Genomic DNA, 15,532 nt, shown 5'->3' with positions numbered 1-15,532 from the left:
TATATGGGTAGATTTTATAAATATTAAAATATATTATGATATTATTGATAGTTAAAGAAAATATTTAAAATATAGTATTTAAATGATATAGAGAAAAAAATAGAGAAGTTGATGTATGGTGTAATGTAAAAGTTAGAGGCACTGCAACAATTTTCACTTTTAATGACTCTCTATAATGACTTACACCAATAGTGTAAGTCATTAAAAGTATTCAGGGACATTTAAAGTCTAATGGTGTAAGTCATTAAAAGTTCTTGTTGATGACTACCAAGATAAGTCATTAAAAGTGGTGGGAGACGTTAATTTAAAAATATAAATATAAAATTATTTATTTATAAAATATCAGACATATAAGAGCATCTGACGTCTTCCCAGGGGAGACGTTAAATGTTTCACCTAATATATATATTCAGCATTTCTTTCTTCTTCCCCGAGCGCACGAACCAGAGGCGGAGAAGGGCAATTTTCTGGGCGATTTCAGGGCCATTTTTTGACGATTTTGGCCGATTTTAGGCTATAAAATCTCATTTAAGGTAAGTTTTTATTATTTACAAGTGTTGTATAATAGTTAGAATAATTTTCATGCTTATTGTCTCTAGTTATTAAGGAATTAATATTGAGATTTTAGGGTTTATGAGTTGCGGTTTTTTGTGATTTTTGGCTCAACAAAGTGGATTTAAAGCATATTTGAGGTAGGATTTCAAGATTAAACAATATATTATAGTTAAAATGGTAGAAAAAATTATTTTTGTGCATTTTTTTATATGATTTGTGGGTTTTATTAGAAATATTAATTTAAAGTATGAAAAATAATTTTTATGTATATTTGAGATACTATATTGTTTAATTTTAAGATGATACCACATTATTTACTATTTTTAAATTTTTATTACTATTTAATCCGAAAATTATACATTTTAATTAATTTTTAATATTTGTTAAGTATATCTATGTAAATATGTTTTGCTAAAATGTATTTAATAATTGTCTAAAATAAGAAAAATAATTTAATTTTAATTTTACATAAAAAAAATAGTAATTCGAGTTTATAATGTTTATAATTTTTTTTAATTTATATTATTATTTAATTATAAAATTATATATATTTGTAATCTTTATTAAAATTTAAGTAGGTTATTTATATATAGTTATGTTATTTTATTGATTTAGCTCTTTTATTAATTAATTAATTATAATTTTTAAGTTGTGGTTTTAACTGAGATTTTTGCCTCAAATTTTCGATTTCAAGCACACATTTGAGGTTTTTAAGTTTCTAAAATTTCAATAATAAATTATTGTTAATCTAATTATTTAATAAAGTTTGTTTATTAATACTTTATTTATTAATTAATTTAGTTTTGTAGGTTGTGAATTTAATAGCAAAGTGCGCTATTTGCAAAGTGAAGTAAATTTGTTAGCAAGGACTATTAATTGCAAGTGGTACATACATTATCTTCTTTCTTGTTTTAGTATTATTAAACTTTTGTTAAAGGGGTTTAAATATCTTAAATATTCATCCATAGCGAAGTAGGATCTGGGATTAAAATTGTGTGTTTCGGTGATAACAGAAGGTTGAGAACTGTGTGTTTTAGTGAAGTAGGTTCTGGAAAATTTGTTTGTGTGCTGCGGAGCTATAAGGAAGAAACTTATGTGTGTTATTTGAATTTTTTGACTTTTCACAGATGGTTAGATCATTATTATATGGGAAATGCTGCTCGATTTTGTCAAGAATTATGTATTTTATTATTCTATTATTATATTTGTATTGTGTTGTGCTTATTCGATTGGATTTGATTATATTGACAGATGGTTAGGTTACTAATATAGGGGAAATGCTGCCCAATTTTTCGTATGCTTATTTAGTATTTTTTTTTTAGTTTAATTTTTCATAGACATAGGAGATGATATGGATAGAAAATGGATGTCAACGAATAGGTTATCCGTGGAATATATAAACGGGGTCAACCTTTTTCTGACCAGTCTACCAAAACATCCCGGGATTCCAAATAATATATAAATTGTGCAACCTAAAGTAACTAACTATAATTTCAATTATTTTGACAATCTATAGTTGAATTTTACTAATATTCTTTATATTAAGTATTTTTATTTAAATATTAGTGTCCACACCAACCAGACAAGTGACATTTGGATATATTATGTGATGAGGATGTTGAAGGATTACATTGAACATCCACGACCTGGATATTACTTGAAGAAAGAGATATGTATATATAAATTTATGCAAAGTTAACAATTTATTTATTATTAAAGTATATATAATTAAATAATAATTAACTAATATATTTTACTTTATATTTTTTTGTAGCTAAACACTACGCCATATACACCAGCACATATTAATGAACTGCGACAACATTGGACGAACCATATGCTACCGATAATTCAAAGTCATCGTCCCACATATTAGGTTTTTTTTTACATTTTATTTCTTACCATATGTCTAGCTAGCTAGAGTAATATTTGTTAATTTTGTATGTTTAACAACAAATATTACAATTTTGTATATTTAGCTAGCAAAAACATATTATATACACATTTCGGTTTTATTAATGAAAATTCACAATTTAAATTTGCATATAATTTAGATTTTTTAATTAATATATTTAATTCTATTTCAAAAAAAAAATTAATATATTTAATTCTATTAATTAATATTCTGAAAATAATTATTTAATTATTTTTTAAAAAAAAATTACAAAAACCAATAACGTCTTCCAGGGGGAGACGTTGGAAGTCTACAAAGTCTCCCCATGAGAGATGTTGTAGGTACCTATGACGTCTCCCATGGGGAGACTTTGTAGACTTCCAACGTCTCCCCCTGGGAGACATCATAGGGCCACTTTAGATGGCTCCTGCAACGTCTCCCCTAGGGGGAGATATTAAATGTCTACAATGTCTCCCTCATATAGCCATTAAATGTCTATTTTGTTGTAGTGAGGTAATAGAAAAATGTGTGTTTTGAAAATATATTTTAAAAGATAGAGTAGAGCATCCATTGAGAGTACTCTAATTAGGAGTGCTAAGGAGTTATTGGACACCTATTTTAGTATATTTCTCTATAAATTATAGACAATTCTCTATTTTAAAGGAGCTATTGGGAGTACTCTTATACTTGACTACAATTTTTTTTGTGATGAAAGTACTAAATATCATGTTTTTAGTTGTAATACATAACTACCAAAGGTTAAGTTTGACTTTTGACTAATCAAAGACTATATTTCACCAAACAGTTGGTCTATTTTAGCCGTATACTATTTTTTTTGTCCTTGAACTAATTTAACATTTTGTTGTTTGATTAATATTTTCTTTCGCTAATTTTAGAAGTTATTTTTTATTGATAAAAGTTTATAAAATATAACAATACATCATTTTTTATCCTCTTAGATCTTTGGTCTACTCATATATGTAAGTTAGACCATATTACAAGTAATAACTAGTGAGATTTGTCAACAATAATCATTAGAACGCCTTTACTTTCCAGAAAATCATTATCTTAATATTTGGTTGAATAATATTATTCACGAACATAATTAGTTAATAATGTAGTAGCAAAATTATCCATCATATGGGTGCAACTGCAAATGATAATGGAACAAATTAATTAGCTAATCATCTGTCAATTATAGCAATCCTAATAACTTTTTTATTTTATTATTTAAAATATATAACACTATGTATTTTTTTTATTTCACATATTAACTTTTATAATATATCATACAATACTTTATTTATTTCTTTTCTTCTCAATATCATTTAAATATTATATATATTTTAATCTTTTTCATTTATTTTAAATAAAAAAATAAAGAGAAAAAAAGTAGAAATAAAAATTAATTAAAATTTCAAACACTTTCTTCTCCCTCTTTATATATCTCTGATTCAAATCAAGAAAGTAATTCTAAGCCATTAGAAAGTAGTGTGCCACCTAACTCTGCCTCCTCACATATTTCCTTCATCGTTTTGATTTATAATAGGCTTTGCCTGATCCTTGTGTTCTTAGGTGAAATCATTTTTCTAATCTCTCTTGTTTTTTAAGTAATATACTTGGGTTCTAGCACTCGGTTACACCAAAGCATACCACATCTAAGAAAATTGGACTATAGTTTTTGATTTGGGGAAATAAAAAATGTCATATTAGAGAACCAAACACTTGAGAAGAAAATATAGAAAGTTGATAATTTTGTATTTGTTAATGCCAAAGACTCATATTTTTCTTAGTTAAATCAATCCATATGGCTATTTCCGACTAGTATTTTCTTTCCCAATCTTGAATTTCACTAATGAAATTTTTTACGAGGAAAATAGTAGAAAAGATGGGGAAAAATATTTTTCTAACATCTTATAAAAAACTTAATTTTTATTATTCATTTTTTCTAATATATTTATAGGAAGCAACTACAACACATTTATTTTTTTTAGAATATTAGTGCATCATTTTCTATTTTCAGCACCTGAATAGATATAGTCTCAAACTTTTTTATATGACAATGTATTTTGTAGCTATCTTGAACATCCTACAAATTTTTAATAAATTTTGAATAAATTATGGCTCAGAAAACAAGATTTAAACTGTCACGCGTGCCTATTTTTTTGTGTGCAAGTGTAAAATTTGATATTTTGAATCCTGTTTTTGACTTCATAAACATTTAGAATTTCTTGAAAATGTGCGGGATGTTCTAAATAACTACAATGTATATTGTAATATAAAATCATTTGAGATTATCTTTATCGAGGTTCCGAAAATAGAAAAATGATATATCGGTGTTGTAAAAAAAAATAAATGCGTTTTAGTTACTCCCCATATTTATATTTATTCTAAATTTTTTAAAATTATATTACAATTGAGTTTTAAAAAATCTCAATTTTTGTAGTTTAGATCTAAATATGAGAAAATTTTAAATTTGATTTTTTTTTTTTATTTTGTTGAAGGAGAAGAGGGTGGGTATTATTAATCTTCAATATAAAAATTAATTTGACCTAGCTAGTTATTTTAGAACTAGTCTACTTATTACGAAACAGCTAATTAATTTGTTGCAATATCACTTACGCCCTCATATGATATGATCATTATAATTATGCTACTACTTCATTAACTAGCTAGCTCCTCTTTATATTAATTGATTTAGTTTTATTGTGTATTATTCATGTTAGGTTTGAATATGGTAAACTCTCTCTTCTTTGACCATTTCAATTCATGTGGGGAGATCAAATTTAAAAGCCTATTTTATACTCTTCTTTTTTATCTTTTACCCCTTTTAAAAAAATAAAAATGATATAGATGAAATTTCCCTTATTATTACTAAATAAAAAAATCCACTTCTATAGATATTTATTGTTTAAAAAAATTAAAACATTTTTTACCCTAAAAAAAACCTAATTATAAACTTTTATTTTATTCTTATATTTGGAGTGAAAAAAAAGCATTATTGTTGCTATTTTTTTATATATTTTTTAAAATGGATTATTGTTGTTATTGCTGTCGTAATATTTATTCACTTTTCAAGTTACATAAAATATCTAACAACATGGAAGGTCAGAATCACCTTTAATTAATGGTATGAAAATTACAGCACAATAAATTGACAAATAAATACTTTAAATAATACGAAAATGCAATTGGCTTGCGTGTTGTGACGCACATCGTTTGTTTTTTCTTGATGTTTACAATTATTCTTAAGAATGTTCTATACTCAATTTTATTATTACCCCATAATTATTTTATATATATATATATATATAGAAATTTTACAATTATAGTTGATACTAAATCACCTCTTATATTTTACAAATTAGAGAATGGAGGAAATTTTCAAACTCCGAATGTTAAACGGGACGAAGACGGGATAGCATTTTCTGCCCTAACGAGTTCAGTTTAATTTTTTTATTTATATTACATATATTTTATGTAATTTTGTAGCATATTAGTAACTTTTTAAAGATTTTTAATTTTATTTTAGACATATTTAATACTTTAAGTGATTAATTTAGTGTAATATATATATATATATATATTAAATTTAGGTAATCTATCCTTTTTTTATTTTAGAATTAAATAAATGGATACCCACGGAAATTCTCCGCCCCACCCGACGGGAAATATGCGGAGATGAGGATTAAAATTGTTAACAGGGATGAGGGCGGGGGAGCAAACCCGCCAATTACCCACCCCGTTTCCATCCCAACAAATCACTATAAAATTATTATTTAAAAACTCAATTTTGATTAAAACACTCATATAATTAATTTTTATTAAAATTGAATTATAAAAGATGATTTATATTGGTTTGTAAAAATACAAGAGATATTTTAGATCAATTTTTGTGATGTCCAAAACTTGGTAGAAATGGTCTGACCTAAAAAAGCAACTTACTTTTTTTGAACTATTTTTGTTCAATTTTACTGTCATAAAATTTATACTTTGCTATTATCAAAGACGATTAACGCATCAAATAAAATACCCTTCTAGTAGCTATTAATCTAATTTGGTTTCTATTGTGTGACCAACCATAAATAGTAGGAAATTAATCTAACTTGATAGTTAGCATTTTTCTAAAATTAACAATTACTAAAGCTTAAATCATCAACCCCCGAAAAATTTGGTGATAATTTTAGAAATTGGGCCCATATAACTTTCTGTTTCAGATCAGACCCAATTAAATCCATCACTCCAAAGGCCCCAAGTGACAGTACTTAGGTAGTTAATTTGCAATTGCATGAGCCAATTAAAAAATATAGGAATTTTTTCATAAATATACGTAAAATATAAAATAATTATAAAAATACCTTAAAAAATTTATTTACAAAAATACATTACCACTACATCAAAAATTACCAGATTTATGAAATAATATACTTGAAATAGAAAAATATCTCAAAATCTTGATTTTTTTTTTTGGTTTACAAAAGTAACATTTTGGTTACTTATGCCGATAAGATACCAATTAGTTTTTTTATATAAAAAAAAGTTTCATTTATAGATCATACTGTTTCAAATTAGTTTAAATACATTTTGGTTACTTTCAAGCCTATTTGTTGAAAATAATGATTATCTTTAGAAACTCATTAGTTTTTTTTTAATGAATCAATTAGTTACTTTAAAAAACATAGTTTTGCTTTTAGGTTATACTGCAATGTCTTATTATTTAAGATATTTTTACATTATCTTCAAGCCTATTTTAGAAACTAATTAGATATGATATAGTATAGAAAGTTACTTCTATAATTCACAAGTTACCATGAATATCTTATCACTAAATGATACTATTTAGAATACTACATAGTTACTTGTAAATGAAAAAAATATAATACACTTTTTAGTTATCCATAATATTTAGATGTAAATTATTACATTTTTTTTACTAACCAAGTAGAAAAGAAACTTAAAAGTTACTTCAGAATTATATTAAAAAATATACAAAAGATATAACAAGTTACCAAATAGCTTATTAGAAATGTTATCATTTAGTATACTACATAGTAACTTTTACATGTAAAATTAAAATATACATTTTGGTCAATCTTGTAATTTATATGTAAATATTAGTGGTGACTCGTTAATTTGGTTATTTTTTAATTTTGACTACTTTTTGGATAACCAAAATTTTATTTTGTGTTTGCCAAAATAAAGAACAACCAAATATTATAAAAAAAATTAATGTGATTTATGTTCTCAAAAAACATATAATTATCATTAATAATTAATAAGTAACATATACATATTATATTGATATATAATTAATAGAAGATAAAAAAATTATATAAAATTATTATATATAAGTAACATATAAAATGTCATTGTTGTGATGAGTTAAATGACTCTTTTGGTCATGAATTGGCACCCATGCTTTAATTCTTGATTTGACTGAACTCTAAAGTATATATAAAGTCTTAGAGATTAGAGAGTCATCATGATATATTTCATAATCAATTAATGGTGAAGAAAAATTTATGCATTACGGCTGATAATCTATGCGGCTTAGATTTCGATACAAATGAAATCATTTATTTTTAAAACGGTTTCTGATATATCTCTTCCATATAATAAGTGGGTTTAATGATTTTCTTTTTTAGATTAAACTTTAACGGAATATTTTAATATTTAAAATAAAATATTTTTATATTTAATTATATTTTGTAAATATTTAAATTTAAATAAAATAAAATAAATAATTAAAAAATCAAAATATGATATTTTTGATATATTTTACCATGATAATTATTTAAAAATAATAAATAATTAAATAAATTAAAATATGATATTTTTGAGATATTTTATCATAATAATTATTTTAAAATAATAAATAATTAAACATATTAAAATATGATATTTTTGAGATATTTTACAATAATAATTATTTAAAAATAATGAAATTATATTTTTTATAACTTAAATAAAATTTAATTTAATAATATTATATCAAACATAATATACGGTAAATTAGCAACAAATTGCTTTTTTTTTTTAACAAACTAGAAATAAACTTAAATTTAAAATCTACATATAATATTTAATATTACATTAAACATATAATAAATAATCTCTTGTTACTTCCAAATTAAAAAATTAGAACAAACATAAACAAAAATAAATAAATTATTTAATTAAATATATTATCTTAAAATTGTAAATAAGTTGTAAAATTTAGCACTGGGTGTAAATAATCCAAAAATAAAGTGAAAATTACATATTATATGGGAATTTTAATAGATTGTGCAAAAATATGGCTTTTTTTTTCAAGAAAAGTTAATCTATGGCTTTTTTGTTTTAATTTCACTTTTATGGGTTTAGTTTCCCATATTTTTGTAATAAAAGTTTGTTTATGCCATATTTTCACTCTTAATCAAGTTTTATGAATTTGGAAGGGTATGTTTGTAATTTGATTATTTTTTTAGCTTATTTGATTATTTTTTTATATTAATTTTATATAACTATTTTTATATTACATTTTTCCATGGTTGTTTTGCAAAATTTTTTTTTTTTGTAATATGAATTGTGTTTATTATTATTTTTTTTATTTATTGTAAATTTTTTTTTTCCTTTTTTTTAGGTTGTACATTTTTTTTTTCAAATTCTGGGTAGGGTAACCAGTTACTTGATTGATCTTAAAAAAAATCTTAGAGCTAGGTTAAATAACATGCACCAGGAGGGGTAACCAGTTATTCTGAGATGGGTAACTTTCTGCCATAAGAGAGGTAACCAGTTACCTAAGAGAGGTGACGAGTTACTTATATTAAATATGAAAATAAACATCAAATTTGAAGGAAAAAAATGAAAGAACATTTCATTAAAAAAAGGAAGAATAAGTAACTATGATTTTAGTAACATAAGTAACTAGTTACCATAAAGAAACCATAAATACACACACACCAGAACGTGAAAGTAACCAGTTACCCTCATAAATATACACACAAAGAATGTTAAGGTAACCAGTTACTCATTCACGTTTTCAGATTTTTATTAGTTTTCTTTCCAAATTTTGGTATTCCTATAAGTGTTACAGTAAAAAGAAAATGCTGAAAAAATTGATTTGAATTTTTTTTACATATAGTGGAAAAACTATAAAAAAAATTACAATAATAAAAGATAATAAATAAAAAAAATAGTAGAATAATTATGTAATGTTAAATAATATGTGTGAAAAAAAAGAAATAGAATGAGAAAAGAATAAGTACAAAAATGAAAAAAAAACAAAAGAAATGATGAATGAAAAAAAAAAAAGATGAATAAATAAGAATGAAAAGAAGAAGAAGAAAAATAATGGAAAATGAAAAGAAAAAATTGGTAGAAAAAAATGAAAAAAGAATGGAAGAAGAAAAAAAAGCTCATATGTGTGAAAAAAGGAAAAAAAAATTAAAGGAGAAAATAATAAATACAAAAATGAAGAAAAAATAAAATGAAAAAAAAAACTGAAAAAATATGAAAAAAAAAACAAAACAATACAAATGAAAGAAAAAAATAGATAAATGAATAAAAATGAAAAAAAATAGTACCCCTCCTTTTGCTCATTTGTTTTGATTAATTTTGATTTCCAATATGGGATTAGTTTTCCCATAAACTAAGTTTTCTTAATTAAATTTTCCCATACAAATTAAAAAAAGTTAAACTCCCATATTTTTGCACAATGGTGGCTAAAAAACCATATTTTTGAAAAATCCCCAAAAATAAAAGGCCTAGATACCAGGTACGAGTCGAACCTTGGGCTTATCACTATTGACTTCAGAACCATTTACTGACTTCAGAATTATTAAGAAGTTATAAAAGTAGGGTTGTTTATAATTATATACTTATAACATAAAATAATTATAAAAATTACCTACAAAATTTTATTTACAAAAATGACTTGTCACGTCATAAAAAAAATATCGAATTTTAAAAGTAATATACTTGAATTTGAAACTTTTCTGAAATCTCAGTTTTCCCGTTTTTCTGGATTTAAAAAAGTAATATTTTGGTTACTTAAAATGTTAATAAGTTACCAATTAGTTACTTTTTTTACTATTTTTTATACCGCTTTTTGAACTTTTTTTATTTTTTTCATGGTACGAGACCCTTCTCTCTCCGCTATACTCTTTTTTTTTATTAATTTCTTACATTCTCTCTTATTTTTAATTAAAAAAAAAATTCGGTCACACTGTTAGTTGGTTGGGCTCACAAGTAGTACCATCGCGACCTACTCTTCAAGATGAATATTTTGATACGTTGGAAGCATATGTTTTTGGCCGTCGTCGAAGAAGATAACCAGAATAAAAATCAACATTTTAGTTTCTTTTTTATATTGTGTTGACCAAAAAGTAATTAAATTTTAAACTTGAACAAAATTTAATATACTAAAATTTGTATTTTTATTTTACATTTAATAGATACTATATTGTATTCTAAACAACTTTTTTTTTTTTAAATATTCCAAGTAACTTTTTTAAAATAGATTTTTTAGGATATTGTTTGGTAACTTTTAAATAGAATATAAAAAATCTACTCTATAGTATACTAAAAGTAGCTTTTAATAATAAGATATATAGTAATTTGTTTTATTTTATTATAACTCATTAGTTTTCTAAAAAATGACTAATCAGCAATGTAAAAGTATCTTAAGTAATAAGATACTATAATATAACTTCAAAATGACTAATCAGTGTCTTAAGATAAAAAAGTTTCAAAAAATAAGTATTAGAGGTAACCAAAATGTATATAAGATAATATGATACAAAAATAAATTTTTTCATGAAAAAAATAACTAATTAGTAACTTATTAACATTTTAAGTAACAAAAATGTTACTTTTTTAAACCAAGAAAAACGAGAAAAATAGGATTACGGGAAAGTTTCAAATAAGATATATTACTTTTAGAATCCGGTCTTTTTTTATGACGTGACAATGTATTTGATAACCAACAGCTAGTTAGTTAGAAAATTAGTTGGTTTAGGCTCCAATTTTGTTATTTTAGTTTTCTGCTTTGTAACTGTAATAACAGATTGCTTCACACTTGTATGAGCCTTGATGTATATAAATACAACTTTCTACCTCACAATGCTCTGTAATTAGCAAGCTTTGTTCTTCAATTCTTTTCTTCTTGTTTTCTTGATTTCTTCGTGAAATCTTACATGGTATTTGAGCAACTCTGACTCACGTCCATGGCTTCTTCCGGCGACAACTCATCTCCAGTTGGGGTCACCGATCCTCGGCCTCAGACACAACCTATTCCACCGTAAGCCTCTGCGTTTCCACAATGGAATCCTTTTTCCAATTCTTTGTCTTCCTCTCTCACGATCAAGCTCGATCGAGCTAATTTTCTGGCCTGGAAATCTCAAGTCGTTCCCACCGTAATTGGTCACGATCTTGATGAGATTCTGTTCAGTGATCTCAGTCCTCCACCCAAGCTCGTCAATGGTGAGAACAATCCTGCTTTCCTCCAATGGCGACGTATGGATCAACTCCTTCTGTCCTGGCTTCGATCATCGATGTCCGAAGGTGTTCTTGGCACTGTCTCCAGCTACAATTCATCTTATGCTGTGTGGAAAGCACTCGAACAGAAATTCTCCAGTCAGTCCAAAGCGAGATTACTTCAACTCAAGGGTCAACTTTCCAACATTCATAAAGGTAATCTCAGCATCTCAGACTATGTTGATAAGATCAAATCCATATGTGATTCTTTAGCTATTGCTGGTCACTCAATCACTGATCTTGATTTGATTCTTCATCTTCTCAATGGACTGGGACCGGAGTTTGATCTTGTGGTTTCTGGAATTACTTCTCGAAGTGATGTCTTAACTCTTGAAGAAGTTCAAGCTCTTCTCATGTCTCATGAAAAGCGTCTTGAACGACACACTTCCATGATGGATCTCTCCACCAAAATGTCTGCAAATCTTACATTTGGTTCAAGAAATGGTCCTTATCGACCTCAAGTTCAAACTGGCAGAGGTTCCTTTTCGGAGAATTCATCAAGATTTCCCCCTCGCAGCTATGCTCACTCATCTAATACCAATAGGCCCATGTGTCAACTCTGTCTGAAATATGGGCACACTGCAACAAAACCAGCTTCCTCTCAACCCCAAGTAAATCTCACAGAACACTAGCGAGACTATGATCCTCAAACCCATGTCACACAATTCCTGCCTGATTTTGGAGATGATGTCGGGTGGTATGTCGACACTGGAGCCACAAATCATGTAGCTTTTGCAATGGAAAATCTTGACTCAGCCACTCCTTACACTGGCCAAGAATCTGTTGCAGTTGGAGATGGTAAGAAATTAATCATCTCTCATGTTGGTAAAGCAACTCTTTCTCCCAATTCAATTAATCCTTTACAATTGAATTATGTGTTGCATGTCCCTTTTATTACCAAAAATTTAGTCAGTGTCTCTAAATTAACCAAAGATAATGATGTTTTCCTAGAATTTTCATAAATCTTGCTGTTTTGTCAAGGACAAACAATCGGGTGCTGTCCTGCTCAAAGGGAAGCTCAAGGATGACTTGTACTTGCTAGGAGATGATAGCTCCAACCTGTCTCAACACTCCTTAGAGTGTCATCTTGCCACATCCACCTTGATCATTGTAATGAGTCAATTCAATGTAATAATAATTGTACTCAAACTGCTTCTGCAGTTTCTCCATGTAATCAATTTTCCTTCAATAAAGACAGTACTTCCACTCATGCTGGTTCTTTATCTCCTACTGTTCTTAACACTACTTTACATAATGATATCAATCTGTGGCATTGCAAATTAGGTCATCCAGCACCTGCCACTCTAAGTAAAATTCTATCTCAATCCAACATCTCTCACTCCCTTAAACGCCTAAAATTCTGTAATGCTTGTCAGTTAGGTAAGAGTCACAAACTCCCATTTTCCTTGTCATCAAAAAGGGCATCTCAACCTCTTGAACTTATTCATACTGATCTTTGGGGTCCATCACATGTTGTGTCTAAAGATAACTACAAGTATTACATCCTGTTTCTTGATGATTACAGCAGGTTTTCTTGGATTTTTCCATTAACTTTGAAATCTTAGGCCTTTGAAGTCTTTATCAGTTTTAAAAGTTTGGTTGAAAAGCAGTTTAATCTGCCTATTAAAAGTGTGCAAGCAGATGGAGGGGGTGAATACATACCATTTGAGAAGTTTTTAAAGGATCAAGGCATTAAATTTCAACTGTCATGTCCTCACACACATGAACAGAATGGAAGGGTTGAAAGGAAGCACAGACATGTGACAGAAACTGGTTTAACTTTGCTTGCTCACTCAGGTTTCGATATGAGCTATTGGTGGCATGCTTTTCAATGTGTTGTTTACTCCATTAACAGATTGCCCACTCCTGTTATTGGAAACATGAGTCCTTATGAGTGTCTGTTTCAACAACAACCCGATTATACTATCTTGAAGCCCTTTGGGTGTGCTTGCTTTCCCCACTTACGGCCTTATGCTCATCATAAGCTGGAGTTCAAATCTGAGGAATGCAACTTTTTGGGATACTCTTCAAACCACAAAGGATATTTATGTGAAAATGGTGAAGGCAGACTCTTTATCGCCAGAAATGTAGTCTTTAATGAGACTTATTTTCCTGCCTCTTCTAAGTGCAGCACTCAACAGGTACCCCCTATTCATTCAACCTCTTTTCCAACTACTCAGTTTTTTACCACTACTGTTCATAGTGGTTCTCATGGTGTTGTGTCTTCTGCTGTTGTATCTGAGTCTCAAACCTCATCAACTCCACAAGCTGCTGTTCCCAACTCAGTATCTGCACAGAACTCATCTTCCTCAGATGCATCTAATGCCTCCCCTGATTCATCTCAATTACCTCACTCCACTGATAGCAGAACCTCTATTTCTCCAGTACACGCAGCTGCAACTAATTCTGCAGCTTCTTCCACCTCTGCTATTCCTAATGCTGCAGCACCACCAAGGACTCACACGATGACAACCAGGTCCCAGCATGGTATATACAAGCCTAAAGCTTATTTGTCGACCAAACACAAGCTGGCTAAGTCTCATCTGCCTCGTGAACCAAAGTCCCTGAAAGCAGCTCTTAATGACCCTGCCTGGAATGCTGCAATGAACACTGAATTCACTGCTCTCAAAGCTAATGGAACTTGGACAATTGTACCATATGAACCTCACATGCATCTGATAGATAACAAATGGGTTCATCGAATTAAACTTAAGTCAGATTGCAGCATTGATAGGTTCAAATCAAGACTGGTTGCCAAAGGTTATCTACAAGCACCTGACATTGACTATGCAGAAACCTTCAGCCCTGTAGTTAAACCAGTAACAGTGAGAATGGTTCTCACTTTAGCCGTGACATTCAACTGGGAGGTTAGACAACTTGATGTGTCCAATGCCTTTCTTAATGGCAATCTTCAAGAGACTGTTTATATGACTCAACCAAAAGGGTTTGAAGATCCATCCAAACCCAATCATGTGTGTCATTTACATAAAGCCATCTATGGTCTTAAGCAGGCCCCTAGAGCTTTGAATGATAAGCTCAAAACAACTTTGGTTGCCTGGGGTTTTACAGCTTCAAGGGCAGATTCTTCATTGTTCATCTTTGGTACTGCTCACAACTTAGTCATTCTACTTGTTTATGTAGATGACATCCTCATAACTGGTCCTAATACTCAGCTTATTACCAAACTTATTGCTGATTTGAACACCTTCTTTCAACTAAAAGATCTTGGCCAGGTGCATTATTTTCTTGGTGTTGAGATTCATAGAGATTCAGATGGCATGTACTTATCTCAGAGCAAATACATAACTGATCTGTTGGTCAAAGTTCAGTTAGAAGGTGCCAAACCATGTTCCTGTCCTACTAGCACAGCTCACAAACTTTCTCTGTCTGAAGGTACTCCATTTGAAGACAAAACACTTTACAGAAGTACATTAGGGGCACTGCAGTATTTGACTCTCACAAGGCCCGATGTTGCCTTCATTAAAAACAAGCTATCTCAGTTCATTCATGCTCCTACTAGTGTACATTGGGAAGCTTGTAAAAGCCTGTTGAGATATTTGAAAGGCA

Source organism: Humulus lupulus, chromosome 2, assembly GCF_963169125.1.
Source record: "Humulus lupulus chromosome 2, drHumLupu1.1, whole genome shotgun sequence".
Classification (NCBI taxonomy): domain Eukaryota; kingdom Viridiplantae; phylum Streptophyta; class Magnoliopsida; order Rosales; family Cannabaceae; genus Humulus; species Humulus lupulus.
Note: the sequence above shows the minus strand (reverse complement) of the source record.